The sequence below is a fragment of the Triturus cristatus genome, chromosome 1_1 (genome assembly GCF_964204655.1).
Source record: "Triturus cristatus chromosome 1_1, aTriCri1.1, whole genome shotgun sequence".
In the NCBI taxonomy this organism is placed as follows: Eukaryota; Metazoa; Chordata; class Amphibia; order Caudata; family Salamandridae; genus Triturus; species Triturus cristatus.
The window spans coordinates 956,750,308-956,765,062 of NC_140579.1; the positions used below are offsets into that span (position 1 = coordinate 956,750,308).

General features: G+C 40.9%; 1 pseudogene; it reads right to left on the reverse strand.

Annotated features, from left to right (window-relative positions):
- LOC146871375 (butyrophilin subfamily 1 member A1-like) overlaps window positions 1-14,755 on the reverse strand; it is a 525,534-nt pseudogene that overhangs the window by 325,690 nt on the left and 185,089 nt on the right.

Here is a 14,755-nt window from a genome sequence, read left to right on the forward strand (position 1 = left end):
CAAAGGAAGACGAAGTATTGGAAAATAGCATTTGAAAGACAGTATGCCTTCTTGAAAAATATGTGGCATGATCAAGGAGCTGTTTCTAAAACTGTAAAGCTGAAGAAGCATATCAATTTTGGAAGCTTTTCTTCTATTCAATTAAAAAGGTAACCCAAAAGATGAGAGAGGAGTCTACTGCCTTTGTTAAAGTTTGGATCAAATATTTCTCCGACTTTTATATTAACCCTGAATATAAGCTTACCCAAATTCAAATAACAGTTCATAACGTTTTATTCTATTTTATTTATTTTGAGGTTTTGTTTTGTAGTGCTCAAACCTGTGTGGACTCAGAGCAATGGAAAGCGGTGACAGACAGTTAGCAACATATCAAAATATGATATGCAGGTGAGACAGATCATGTAAGGAAGAAATTATAACTGAAAAGAAGGAAAATGTTCGAACAACCAGTCTATAAATGGTTCAACAGGTAAAATGTTGCATAAAGATGAGCCCAGGTTTATACAGAGTATCGACTGAAGTACGATTTTTGGGACCCGACTTGCTAATTCCTCTTTTGATCAATGTGTTTAATAGCCTACTGATGAGTGATATGAGTGATAAGATACCAAAGGTTTCATTCGAGTTAGCTATTAATTCCAGTGTAGAATGCTCCACACACCTCTAAAACCGTGGGAAGAGATGTTTTATCATAAAACAAAAATGTTTTGAAGCAGAAATAATGGAATTCGTACAAAGTAGGCATAGGAATTCAACAGCATGTGTGAGATTTGTGAACAAGAGGGAGTCTACAATTTGTTTTTCAAAATCTCTAAAGGTGTCAGAAAAGGAGACACATTAGCACACTTTGTTTAATTTGTGCATCAGTGTTTTGAGCCACAACTTATTGAAGTTGCTCGTAACTAGTAAGTAGTTCATTCAGCTTCTCTTATATACCATGTGATGTAGTTTCTATCTCAAACACCCTGAAAGGGTTACACAAAAGAGTAGATGCAACTGACAGTTACATGACCTTCTCTGAACTGTGTACAAATACTAAGAAGCATCATTTTTAAGGCAGTTAATAACAGCCCAATCAGGGTGAGTGGAATATTTGTGGGCACTAAAACTAGGAAAAACATTTGCATATTTATGTGTAACACTAAGTCACCGATTACATTGGTAATCACTACAGTAAATCATCTGTGTATGGCACAAACCAACTGTGACTGACATTTGTAAAGAAACTGTGAGGATCAGGTCTGCATGCAAAACAGGAAATCAAGAAAATATGCATCCTCCAAAAGAATGTTGCACGTTATGGGGTCAGCATGCTGCATGCAGATTATAGAGGGCTTGCTCTTGGTGGGTGGGGTACCAAGACAGGAAGATTGAAGTACTTCTGAGTTAGGGCATGCAGAGGAAGAGATGTACACACTGCTTTCAGGACTCTATAGGATGAGACAGAAGCAGTGAGTGACATCTAGCAACATTTGTTTGTTGTACGGCTCATGTTCACATGCAGTTATTAACCAACTCAGAACACTCGACCTTTTTCCCCCTTCTCATTTTTGAGTTTTGTCCCTTGCTGCTCTTCCTTTTTCAGTGACTTTCGAAGACTGAGTTGCAAAGTCTGTCCTAAATTTCCCCCCCTGTGTTGGATGGCATGCTTCCTTCAGGGTTGTATGCAGGTTCCCGTAGAGGTTTTCCAGCACATAGTCACTGAAGGAGCTTGTAAACACAATGCTAATTTCCTTGCATCATATTTTGCATCTCTTTGTTAACAATGAGTTTCCTTCTAATCTGTTACATTCATAAATTTGCGTTAGGAAACAGGCAAAATAAGGCATTTTTCCACAGTTACCAAATTCCAGAGATCTGCAGTACCTGACATGAAGGCAGCAGTCTACTTTGTATATTCTCCTTTTCCTAACCCACAACAATTTTGCTGCAGGATGGACTCTCACATAGAGGTGGAAATACCTATAACCCTGGGTGTGTCTTTTTCTGGGCAAATTAGGGAGTTTTCATCAGAATCCAGCGATTCTAACAATCTCAATAGAAGTCCAGGTATAAATCTCTAGATGCCATGCTCAGAATGTTTAATATAAAAATCAATCCGCAAACCTACTCAAACTAAGGGAAGAAAATACATTTATCTGGTGGATGTAGTGTGCCACTTTGCAACTTTCACCAAGAAGCTTTGGAGCTGTTACAAATTCTTGGGGTATTAGCAGCTGTACAATTCTCAGTCATATCAGCAATGAAGTGATACATTTTAGGACTATGATAGATTTTTAGGAAAAGTGAGTCCTTTGCTAACTGCTGCTTTCCCTTCACAATTTTTAGAAGAGTTATTGCATTTTGCCCTCCTATTAACAGATTCTGTAACATGAAAAATTGTCTTTTTTACTTGCTATAAATGAGTGTAAAGATATGTTGTTTGATGATTTGTGGTAACTACTTAGAATAACTCTGTTCTGAATGAACATTAGTTTGGTATTAATATCACAAGATTCCACCTTCTTCAAGAAAATACTGGATGCTTGATTACAAAACACATCTGAAGATTACCAGTTGCAGTTTTTGGCTGATTTGAGAACTTCTTACAAAAATGCTAAAGAGTACTCATCTGAAATCTATGAAACGCACGTCTGTGGACATTGTGCTAAAATGTCTATTTTCTTTGGAATAGTTTGGCTCTCATGAGTTTTTGGACTATGTTAAATAAAGGTATACAAGCTTCCATTGCCTTACTGAAGTCGGAACTTGCTATTGCTTCTAAATTGTTTTCAGTAGCCTTAGATGAAAACCTGCTGCTTTCTTTTGGTTATCGACTTACAGGTAGCTTTAAATGTTTGCCCTGAAGATATTGTCTCGGCTCCTGATTTCATCTCTATGTTCATATTTTCCAACTCAAACTACTTATGTACTTTGTACTTTCTATTTCTAAAGCCCGCAAAAAACTGTTCTCCACGACTGTCAAGTCAAAAAGTAATGTTTATTTAGACCATAGTCTTTAAACAACAATAAAACTCAATTGTGAATAATAAAACCATACAGATTCTTCACCAATACCATTCAATTAATAGCCTATAAGCAAAGTAGTAACGGCACAGATATCCCACACAGGGTAGCACACTAACATAATTAATTGGTATGTCTAATTCAATTCAATCTCCTAAAAAGTAATAAAATGTTATTCATAATTAAAGCAGGGCAAAGTGTGTTTAATAAAACTCAACCTTAAAATCATTAAAATCATTAAAACATCTTCAGTTTCTCCCTAAAGAGATTTTATAGCTTTCATATAGTTTCTGATTGCAATAGCAATCTCAAGATTCGGCATCTCTGTAAGTAGGGCTACTGCCTGTTCTCGTGACTTTGTTTTATATTTTAAGAAGATTGGACGTAAAATTAATTTCCACTGAGCTAAGACTGAAACACAATCTACTAAAATGTGCAAAATATCACGTTTTGTTCCCAGAATACATTTGCAATTTCCATCCATCTGAATCATTTCGGCTTTTATTTTCTCATTTGTCAGCCAAGGGTTGATGCCAATTCTTAATCTTAAAATTTCGCATCTGAGCCAATAGTAGGGTAATGTGTCCAGATATGGATACCAGTCTTCATTCAACCATGGAGTTCTCATTCATTGCACTGATTTTTCCGTTCTCAGATACTCCACATCTACCTTTCTGGACAGTTCCTGCCCTTGGACTCTGAGTGCGCTTTTAGTGAATTCTGCTTGCAGTGTTTGTTGAGAAATTCTCACTTTTAGTTTCTTTCTAGCTTCCCTTGCCCATTTTAGGCTACTAGACTGAATCTCCTTTCTGCACCATTGTGAGACCTTCTGCACTGCTCCAGGGTTCTGGCGTTTCCAGATCCTTACTAAAGACACCTGTGTCTGGATGCTCCATGCTATTGTTCCTAACTCAATTCTAATGGCCTGGATCATTGCTGAGCTCGGTAGTGACAATAAGGAGTTTAAACACTTCCCTTCTTCTAAGTCCCAACCGCTTTTACCACTTAGGTGGAGGACTTCAGCTCCGTATAGTACTTGCGGGGGTATCATTGCACTAGATGCCTTTAATAACGGTCTATGGGACATATCTCCGTATTCTCGATTGAATTTTGTCAGCCCACAGATCGATGTAGAGGCTTTTGCTTTCTGAGCTTCTAAGTGCATATGCCACTTTAATGCACTATCGGACCAGACCCCAAGGTATCTATACTCACTCACAATCTCCAATTTTGTGGGTCCTAAAAACCAGCTAAAACTCCTATCTCTTTTTCCAAAACATACAATTTTAGTTTTTTTTTCCATGTTTACAACTAGAAGCTTTGCCTCACAATACTCTCTAAAAGTGTTTAATTTTCTTTGGAGGCCTAACTCAGTCTGGTCGAGAATCACCAAATTGTTAGAATACAATAAGCATGACACTTTGTTACCGTCCATTCTAGGACTGGCACTTCTGTTAACCTCTAGGGTTGCAGGTAAATCTGCTAAAAATATGTCGAAGAGCAAGGGGGCCAAGACGCAGCCCTGTCTAAGGCCATTCTCAATTGCTATTTTCGGAGTCAAAGACACCCCTTATCCTTAATAACCTGTGCCCAGTTTCCTTTATGTAGCTCTTTTACTATAGCCAGTAAGCCTTTCGGTATATTATAATTTCAAGAACTCCCAGAGGCATTTACGGTCCACAGAATCAAATGCATCCCCAAAGTCCACAGAGCAACAGTATAACTTCCCCTTTTGCTCTACCGACTTTTGCACCACGGCCCATAGGGCGAAACAGTGGTCAACAGTGGAGTGCCCTTCCTTAAAGCCCCCCTGTTCTACCGGCACAAAAGAGCATTGCTCCACCCAATCCTTAAGTCTACTCCGTATTATTTTTGCGAAGACTTTTTCCCCAATGTCCAGCAAATTAATTAATCTATAGTTTTTCGGAGATTTCATGTCACCCTTCTTGTGCACCGGTCTAATTACTGCTCCCTTCCAATGTTTAGGGATTTTTCCTGAGTCCAGAATGGCTAAGAACATGTGGGACAAAAATTCTGCCCACCAGTTCAGCTGGGACTTTATTATGGAGGTTGGGAGAGTATCAGGTCCTGCTGCCCTAGTTAGCTTTAGTTTGGTTATCGTATTTTTCACATTCGATAATAAGAAATCTGATTTTAGATCTTCTACTAGCCCACTCCAGTTTTGCATCACTCCTTCTGATGCACTATGAGAGCCATACAATTCCTGCAAATAATCTTCACATGCAGCCTCTTCTACCACACAATTCATAGCTCCCCCCGGGTGTTCGTCTGCTGCCTGAATCAGCTTCCAAAACTGGCGTATATTATTTGTTTCAATAATTTCCAACAGCTTTCCCCAGCATTTTTCTTTATACACTCTTTTCGAGCTACTAATTAGCATTATGTATTCTCTTCTCAATTTTTTAAGATATATAGCTCTATTCAGTTCATATTTAACACTAAGCCTACGTGCTTCTCTCCTCTTCATCTTTAGGCATTCCACAGAGAACCATTTTACTTGCCTTACTGGGATTTTATGTTATTTTGTTGCATGTATTTTCACATTTTTAGTTCAACATGAAGGCATTGCACAACCTGTTCTATTTTTCCCTCATACCATTCCAGGTTCTGCCCTCTGTCATTTCCCAGATCTAGCTTTTGTTGTAATATTGCTAGCTTTACTATATATTCATCTGTTAGTCTAGTAGTCACTCGCCTGGGATACTCCACATGTTGAAGGATTACTTTATCTCGTGGGGTCAGGTTCACATCTGAAATCTCAAACTGCAGGGGGTTATGATCACTGTCTTCCCTGTGACAGACCTGAAACCCCTTAATTAAGGCAAGGTTCCAGGCAGACATAAACACATAGTCAATTGGGCAATTTTGTGTGCCTATTTTAAATGTTTTCTTAGCTTGACAGTCTAATTCTGACCTACCATTCAGGCACAATAGGCTCTTTGTCCCCAAGTAATTTCCCAAGTTGATATCTTGATTTGAAGAAAACACAATCTGGGAAGGTCGCTAGTCTTATGTCATAGGCCTCCAGAATTCCCATGTACCAGCTGCCAGCTGTCTAACTTCTTTGGGTCTAATTTATGATTAAAATCACCCACCATTAAAATTATGTCCGTGCCGTACTTCTCACATAAGTTGTCTATATCATCTTTAAAATAACCCAACTCAGCCCATATTCCTCAGAGCTACCCCATTGCATATACACATTTTATGAGGATTAAGTTTACATGCTTTTTGTCGACAACCAACAGAGATAACCTGCATGCAAGCAGCCATTTACATTTCATGGAGAGTGATGTCACCTTCTTCACTACTTTTGTAGACATAAGGATCATAACCCCACCTGCTGGGCGCCCAAACCTTTTTTTCTTTGCTGGGCGATGGAGTTGGAGTAAGCCATCAATTATTGGGGTTTTGTCGCATAACCAAGTTTCCTGTAAGTATATGATCTCGGTACTTTTGGCTATCTCTTTTAAGTTTTCTTGTTTTATCAATTCTCCGAGACCATTTATATTCCAAGATACAAACTTAAGGCTATGCGGCACCCCATTATCCTATTCCACATCATCTAAATATCCTTCTTCTCCAAACTCCTCACTATACCACTGGGAGGGACGTGCGAGGCTGCTTCTTTGGCTCCAGTTCCCCACAAATGTACCAATATCAGAATTGTTCGCTATTATATTGAGGTTTCTAGCACTGTCTCCATCTTCATCCAGTAGCCACACCTGTCTCTTCCCTAGTCCTGCAAGACACTTTAAGAAGTCTCCGCCTAGTTGGTCGTTCCCCTCTACTTCTCTCTCCGGGATTATCCGTATTCCTTCCTTAAAAACTCTCTCTCTCTGCCTTCCCAATTGCCAACTTTACCAGGTCTGAATAAACTAAAACCCTGGAAATTTCCTTCCCTTTATACTTAGCTTTAAAACCCACTTGCCGCAGATCTTTGGTTCCAATTGCTGTCAAACTCTGGCATTTTGAGAATGAGTGTAAAAGTTGAGACCTGTTTAGGGGTGAAATCTTCCTTGTTTTTTCCCTCTTCTCTACCTGTACAGGTTCAAAATATAACCACTTATTCCCAACTGCCTTTTTCCCCAGTTTAAGAGGTGTCATCTGTGGCTGCCAGTTGTTCTTCCTAGTTGCTGCCATGAGTTTACTACTTGCTTCTATTCTATCCTTTTGTTGCGAATCTTTATCAAGGTTTTTCGGGGTAGGTGCTTTATGGCTAGCTCTATTCAGATGCAGGGATGGTTTTAATTGCACCTTTTTTAATCCTTCTCCAATCCCCTTCTTCATTTCTTTTTTAGGTCACTTGCTCGCTCCTATTTCCCTAGGAGTTCTGGTGGGCAACATCTCTTGTGTAGCAATTTCTGGGTTAGCCTCATCATCCCTCCCCCTTTTCACAACCTTTCCTTTTCCCTTTTTTTGTACCTTCTTTCATGTTAGGCTCCTATATATAAAGGGGCTATATCTAGGATTTTCACCCCTTCTTTTTATCAACATCGGGCGTCTTGAAATGTAAACATTATGTGGGTCTTTTGATGGATCTAAGGCCTCTGCAGAGGCTGGGGGCTGCGGGTCTGGGACTGTTCTCATCATAGTTGGCATTTGGCCCGATTCCTTGCAGCTCCCCCTCAATCTTATGTAGATGCATTTTTTGCATCTTTAGAATGTCATTATTTAACATTGTGACTTCCAATAGCCCTTGTAAGGTTCTTTGCAGCATCAACATTATGTCCACTATTGAAGAGGAAGGAGTTGCTGAAATATCTAGGTCTGTGGAAGCTCGCCCCGCATCTTCTTTTGAATCAGTTCTCTGGGTACCGGGCTGCTCGCGATTCACATTTAGATTTGGCCTTGTTGCTGTGTCCGAAGAATCCGCCCAGTTTATCCTTGAACACTCGCTGTTCAACTCCAATGGTTCTTGGACTGTCAGATCCTGATCCTGCTGTGAAAAGACGCGGGGGGATGAGGACAGCCGTCGTGCCATTATGAAGTTGTTTTGGCTTAGTGGTGACTGATTTGCCAAAAATGAGGACTCTGGTATTTTCTCCCAAAGATCTACTGAGCCATTCGCATTCAGCTGTTCTACCTGGGACTTTGCTGGCGAAGACACCTTTTTAAAATGTTTTCCCACAAAGTCCTTTATTGACTTTGCGGCTTGCACGCCCCCTTTTTTCTCCTGCACATTTTCCTTATTTGCTCTCTTCTTAGGTCCTCTTTTGACCCTTTCTCTCGGGCTCTCCAAGCTCTCTCCAGAAGCCCTATGTTCCACTGAGAGCTCTCTAGATGCAGTATTTTGCTCCAAGCGGGTTTTATTCTTCCTTGGGGCCATAACAAGCACACGTATTATGGTAGCTTATTTAGTTCGTTCTTCTTAAGCCATCCTGTTTAATTGCCCCTTATTGGGAGGGGGGGGGGTAAACAAATAAGCAATAAGAACAATAAACATATACGCACACTTACATCTGTTGTGCTCAAATCAATTGTCCATGCCCTTTGCCGTGCTGAACACTTCTGCCACATCTGCCAAAAATCCTTTTGAGGATTAATCACTGTGCACTACCGTTACAGGGATTCTTATACTTATCCAAACCAGGAAGCCTGTGGCTCTGGTCAGAGGTCCTGTACTCTACTGTACTGCTACTGCGCAGCAGTGCCAGGATCTGTGGTTCAGAGGCTCCGGGGACAGGACAGTAAGCACCTCGTTCTTGTTAACTTGTTAACTTTCTTGGGAACCAGCTCCTTTTTCTTCAGCTGGGACCCAGGGGCTTCGAGTACTGCACCACCTACTTCTGCTGCTCACTGGTCCCAGCCGCTTAGGAGGTCTCTTGGCGTTCCTTCGCAGTATTTCCCTCCGTTACTCCGTCATTATTACTGCTTTCCCTGCTTCCCTGTTTTCAAATTGTTTGATTCATGCGCTCCTGCGCTGTGTCGCGTTAGCTCCCTCTCCAGCTTCCGGACGCAGTTAAGTGAGGGGGGCGTGTCAGCTTCCTTGGCGTGGCATGCCAGCAACGGATACGGCTACGAGCGCGCACAAGAGGAGAGCTCCACGGCTAAGAAGGAATCACACAATCAGAGGCACGTTATTTTATAATCTGAAATGTGTTTTCTCATAAGAATTCAGCTTTACTGTCTTCTCTGTAGACTTGATTGATGTCAGGCTGGACTAGGTAAGAGCCCTTTTACACTGGTCTTCATTGATTCCAGATTTCGTCTGGCAAGTCAGAATATTGCTTCCATTAGTAGGCCTTCAGCAACTTCCAGTCTAAACAAGGATCACATTTGAAAAAATAGCTATCAGAAAAACAGTTGTCTTGCACTGACACACAATGGTGTTCCTCAAGATCTGTTCACCATTATTCCTCAATTCACGACTACAACGGTAGAAACAGTCACTGAAGCATGCAGAGGCCCTGCTTTCCTCCTTGCTCTCTTCCGGAAGGCATTATGAAACATCCTCTTGCAATTCTAATTTCTTTGATCCATATGAAAGTGAAACTGGGGAATTCATAGAGTTCTAATGGTGTTATACATCATTTATGTGAATATACATATAAACTCTAACCTATCCCCAATATTCCTATAGCTCAGCTTAGCTTGATGTGCTCCACAAAAGGATTTCATTTAGATATTAATATAAGGGGCAACATTTGACAACTGTCCCGTCCACCCAGTCCTCTGCTTCCCTGCCTTATTTACAGACTAGATGAATATGGTTATCACAAAGCACAGCATCGACTGCAATATTTAGGAAAACATTTGTAAGTACCAGACACTGGCTCAAATGTTATTAGAAGGGCTGCTTTGGTTAGGAGCCCTGTGATGCCATTTTCACTGATATCTATAGCCACAGAAATCGTGACTGTTCAAAAACAAAGTCTTGCCATGTCTGCCACTCACTGGGAAAGGCTGACAGCATATTTCTTCATATTCTTTGAATCTTTTAAATGCGCCTCTACTTTAGGGATCTATTTTCAGGCAGGGGCGGCTCCTTTGTTGAAGCAGATGAGTGTTGCCCCCCTCCAAAGATGAAAAATAAAATGGTAATCAATGACTATTTTGGTTTACATCCGAGAGTCCTGAACTGAGCATCAGGACGAGGGAGGGCTGCTGCTGAATGACCAGTGCAGGGAGGAGGGTGGACTGAGAAAACCATGTATCTCAAGCTGCAGCCAGTTTCTGAACACATATGCACTATTATTGTTGTTCTTATTTGTATCTGGTCCGGGGCACTATTACTTCATTGTGATCCCTTTTCTCCTGACTCATGATATTCCCTCAAATTTCTTTTGTCCGTGCAGCAATGAAGGGTTTCTGAGCATTGCAGCCAAAGACATGCAAGTTGAAGACTTGACAACATGTGATAAAGTTAGGGGCCCAGAGCACATGCACTGGAGTCTAGTTAGTAGGGTTCCAGTGTAAGATTCTACAAATCAACAGCATTAGTTCAAAAGAAATGGGGGTGATCAAGCAAAAAGTGGCATTTTCTTACAAGATGCATGAAGAGTGCTTTGTGTTAAGTTTGTCATATTTTTTTTTTTTGTCATAGCATTGGGAACTTTCCTTATTTCCAAACATATTGGTGATGAAAAGCAAAACTGCGCATGGAAAAGTCGGTCTTCTGAAAACGCAAGGATGATACAGTGGAACACTGAAGTCCATTAGAAGTCCTGTCTGTGGAGGCTGGCTTCCAAACTCATTGATGCCACTAAGGAAAACCTAAGTAGTGCTTGGTCTTCCTTTCGATCAAGTCTCAGCACCATCGGAATGGTTCCTGGTCTGCTGTTAGTGCTGCGTAGTCAATCAAAGCCCAACCCTGCTCTATACAAAGACATAATCATGTGCAGTTAGTTCAAAACATAACAGGTGTGAAGGAGCCATGGATCAATTTTACATTTCAGGAATTGGCATTTTACTCCTTTGCAATGTCTGTTTAACATAGTTAAATTGTTCTACACAAACTTGGGTCACATTTTCCTTCTGCGAAAGTAAAACAAGAGACAGGACATGTATTTCACAAGACTACCCTTAGCACCAGCCCTGCTGGTCGTTGATGGTGCAGGTAGACGAGAAAAAGTGTATAGTAGGAAATACTTGGCTAATCTTTACTTGCGCCTCTTAGTACTTTGAGGCACTTTGTACTATTCCATCACACTGTGCAGGAAGGTGCAGTCAGCAGTCTGATTGTGGCGCTCTGCATGTTAGGCTCTTCTATGAGCCTAATAGCAGCCGCTGTCAGACCACAGCAGGACCACCAGGATTTAACTCCTGGTCTGGCAGGCGGTCGCACCACAGCTTTGGCGGTCCTACAGCGGACGGCACGTTGCCACCCCCGCTGCAGGAACGCCAATGTCATAATTAGGCCTCTAGTCTTCTTTTAGATTTCTAGCCTGACAGGTTCAAGATACCCAGAGCAGTAGAAATTTGCCTTCACATCAATCTTCACATCACCCAGTCCACTGTGCCCCACCGGGATGCTACGAAGTTTGGTGCACTATCACATCCCTCAAATTAATTACTTTCCATCTAGATTGAAAGCAATTTTATAGCTCATGTGTCTCCTTTACCTCATTTCCATTCACCTCTTTTGAGACTCTGCTGCTCCTCTCCCTCCCTTGGATCTTCTCTTCTCCCCCTTTTCCATGTTTTGCTACAATTGTTGCTTGCACAACGATCCGCTGTGTTATGAAGATAGCGTTCTAATACCATTTTGATGACGATGGAAAAAATAAGAATAAATTAAAATTGTAATACTGAACGTTTCCTTGTTTCTTGCTGGTGTCTGAAACTTTTTTGTTTTGGTGGATTTAGATGATGGCTCTTATGCTAAATGCTATTCTTGAGCCTGTTAATTCCCAGATTGTGATCACGGCCTATGACTTTATGAATTCCTCTCTGACTTTATGCACATTCTTTATGTACGCTCAGTTCACTGAATGACACACAATGCGGTTTCATTTGTACCCGTGGTTTCGAAGAAGTCATACTGTTTTTCCCTTTAGATTTACTGAAAATATAATTAAAGAAATATGAGAAACAACACCCAGCTGTGTTATATCCCTAGCATGAAGGCTACTGTTCTAAAAGTATTTCACATAAGGTGATATCAGGTCAAAGAACTGGCAGGACAGAGAAGGCCAAGCATCATGCCACAGGCCAGAGCATATTTTAAGAAGCAATAACTGCAAGCTCTAATTGACTGACAAGGTAAATGTTTCTTATTCAGCTTTATACATTCATTTTTATTTGGGCTCTATTAAGACTGTGCAGCTATCTTAAGGAATGACCAGATATTCCGCCCACTAAAATAATTAGGTAGGATTAATGTTTTTGTTGTGATTATTATTCCCTGTTTTCCTGCCTATATTGTTTCCTTTTACAGGGGCCCTCTTGTTTGTTTTTAGCTTTGCAGCATTGTCAAACATTCTGCAAGATCGAGATCCCGTGGGCAGTGGTCTAACAATATTGCAATATAGGTTATGACATGACAATTACGTACCTGAGAAAACCATTTTTGACATACTGTTTTGGTTTCTTGAAACATTACTCATGTGACAGGATACATTCTGGTTTACATTTCTGTGTACAAGTATGGCACTTTCGAAGTTGTATAGCCCGTTGACATCTTTTTCCACATTCAAGAAATGTGAAGAAAGCACTTTTCCATTAATTCCTTTCCATAAGCCTTCAGGATGAGGATACCACCCTTCGGACCTGCACTCACCACCATGAAGGACATCAACTTGAAGGACGGGATCACTTTCTGCTGACCCTGCATTAAATAAAAATAATAATCATGAAATTCAACATGCTGAAGTGCTTAAGAAAAAGAAACCGGTGAAGTTAATAGAGAAGATTTCATTTAACAACACATTCTTTTAGAGAGAGAGAGGAAGAGAGAGAGAGAGAGAGAGAGTGAGAGAGAGAGAGAGAGAGAAAGAGAGAGTTTACAAAACAGTGGTCCTGTGGGAATCTTTCCCCCAATTCGGAGACTGCTGTATAGGTCTCAGCAGTAACTTGAATGAGTCCAACCATTCAATAACAGTAGTTAATACAAGAAAGCTTATATTCATATTCATATTGTATAATCATGTAGGTACAGAACATGAGACTGGTTCTTGGTGACAATAGAGCAGACGATGCAGTGTGTGAAGGTACCTATATACAAGTACAAACAACAAGTTAAAACAGCAGTTCCTTATTACAATCCATAGTCTTTCCATCAGTCTAAATGGATCTGGTTACCGTCTTTCCTTCTACACAATCTGAGACTATAGACAAAGGGATCTTCTTGTCCACGTTTCGAGCCTAAAAGACATTTACAGGATCTCATCAGGAGAAGTCGTCTAACTATTGTAATTGTCACACCACTAGGTTTCATTAACCTCAGGGGTTCACTAAAGAGTTAAAACTCTGGAATGTTCAATCAAGGGCGAGTATAGGCAAAATCTAACTACCTTGCGTGGGTTGCCAGCTGCACCGTTCAGCCAGGTACTTAAAATTAGGATTTGTTCTAGTTACATGGCGCGGACACACATCCACTCAATACCGATAGGTCTCGTAGAAGGATCAGCTTAGACTGATGTAAAGATGAAGGGTTTGCAATAAAGGAGCTGTTGTTTTTACTTGTTTATAGCCACTTTGTGCACCCTCACACACTGCATTATCTGCACAATTGTTACAAGTAAACTATAGTTCTGTAAGCCAGTGATAGGTCAGTTAATATTAAGGCAGCAAGATGGTTTCTTATCAACAGCTCTCTCATCATATATGTTAAAAAGAGTCAATTCTGGCCTAAACTGTAATTGCTGGCCACACAGAAAGGATATGTTTTGGCTATACTGCTACAGCTTTCTGGCCACCTGACTTTCTAGCAGCTTTGCTTCAACCAGAAGGTTGGAGATCAGTCAAATGCTGAACAGGTCCTTTGCTTTGGATAGGGCTTTTTGTAAAGAAAGGAGCGTAGAGCTATTTTTAGTTTAACTGGCAAAGGATCTCACGGTGATGAAGTGAAAATTTTAGATATCAGCTGGAGTATGGCCAGTGGTTAATTTGTGCCAGTGAGGGCCCTACCAGCCTGCACTCATTTTAGGGCAACAGGACTCTTTTGCTCCTTCCCTTGGGCAGCAGTATCACTGGTCTGCAAGCCTTTTGAAAATATCCTTGAGCAGTGAGCCACCTGTCTGTCCTCACAGGCCTGCCCAGGCATTAACAGTGTACACTCTGTGTTGTCACATCATTAGGGGAGTCTCACCTGTTTGTGCCGACTTGTCCCACGAATTTGATGAGCCTCTGCAAAGGGACAATGCACAATCTGTGGATGGAGCTGAGGGAAAGTAACATGCCACACATGGGTTGTACAGGATGCTGGAGTAATAGAGTGAGACGCAGGCAAGCTATGGCGGGGCAGAGCGGAGCTGCTAAGGAGGGAATCAAAGTTTATGCAGATCAATTGCAGTCCATAGAAAGATGTTTGTTTATGGTATTCTTTACCAAGGACTGCTTCCACGGATTGAGGTATGCTGATTGTGCCTGCATCTTGGATGTTGCCATCTCAATTATTTTGTATATAACTCCAATGAGTATCTTGCCTGTCTGTAACTAGGCCTATAAACTGAAATACGCCTGTCTATACATATTGGTGCAATGAATGGAAATATTAGAAATATTCCTTGAGTGTTGAAGCTTATAAATGTGTTACTTCACGGGCAATTTGAGAACACATGAACCC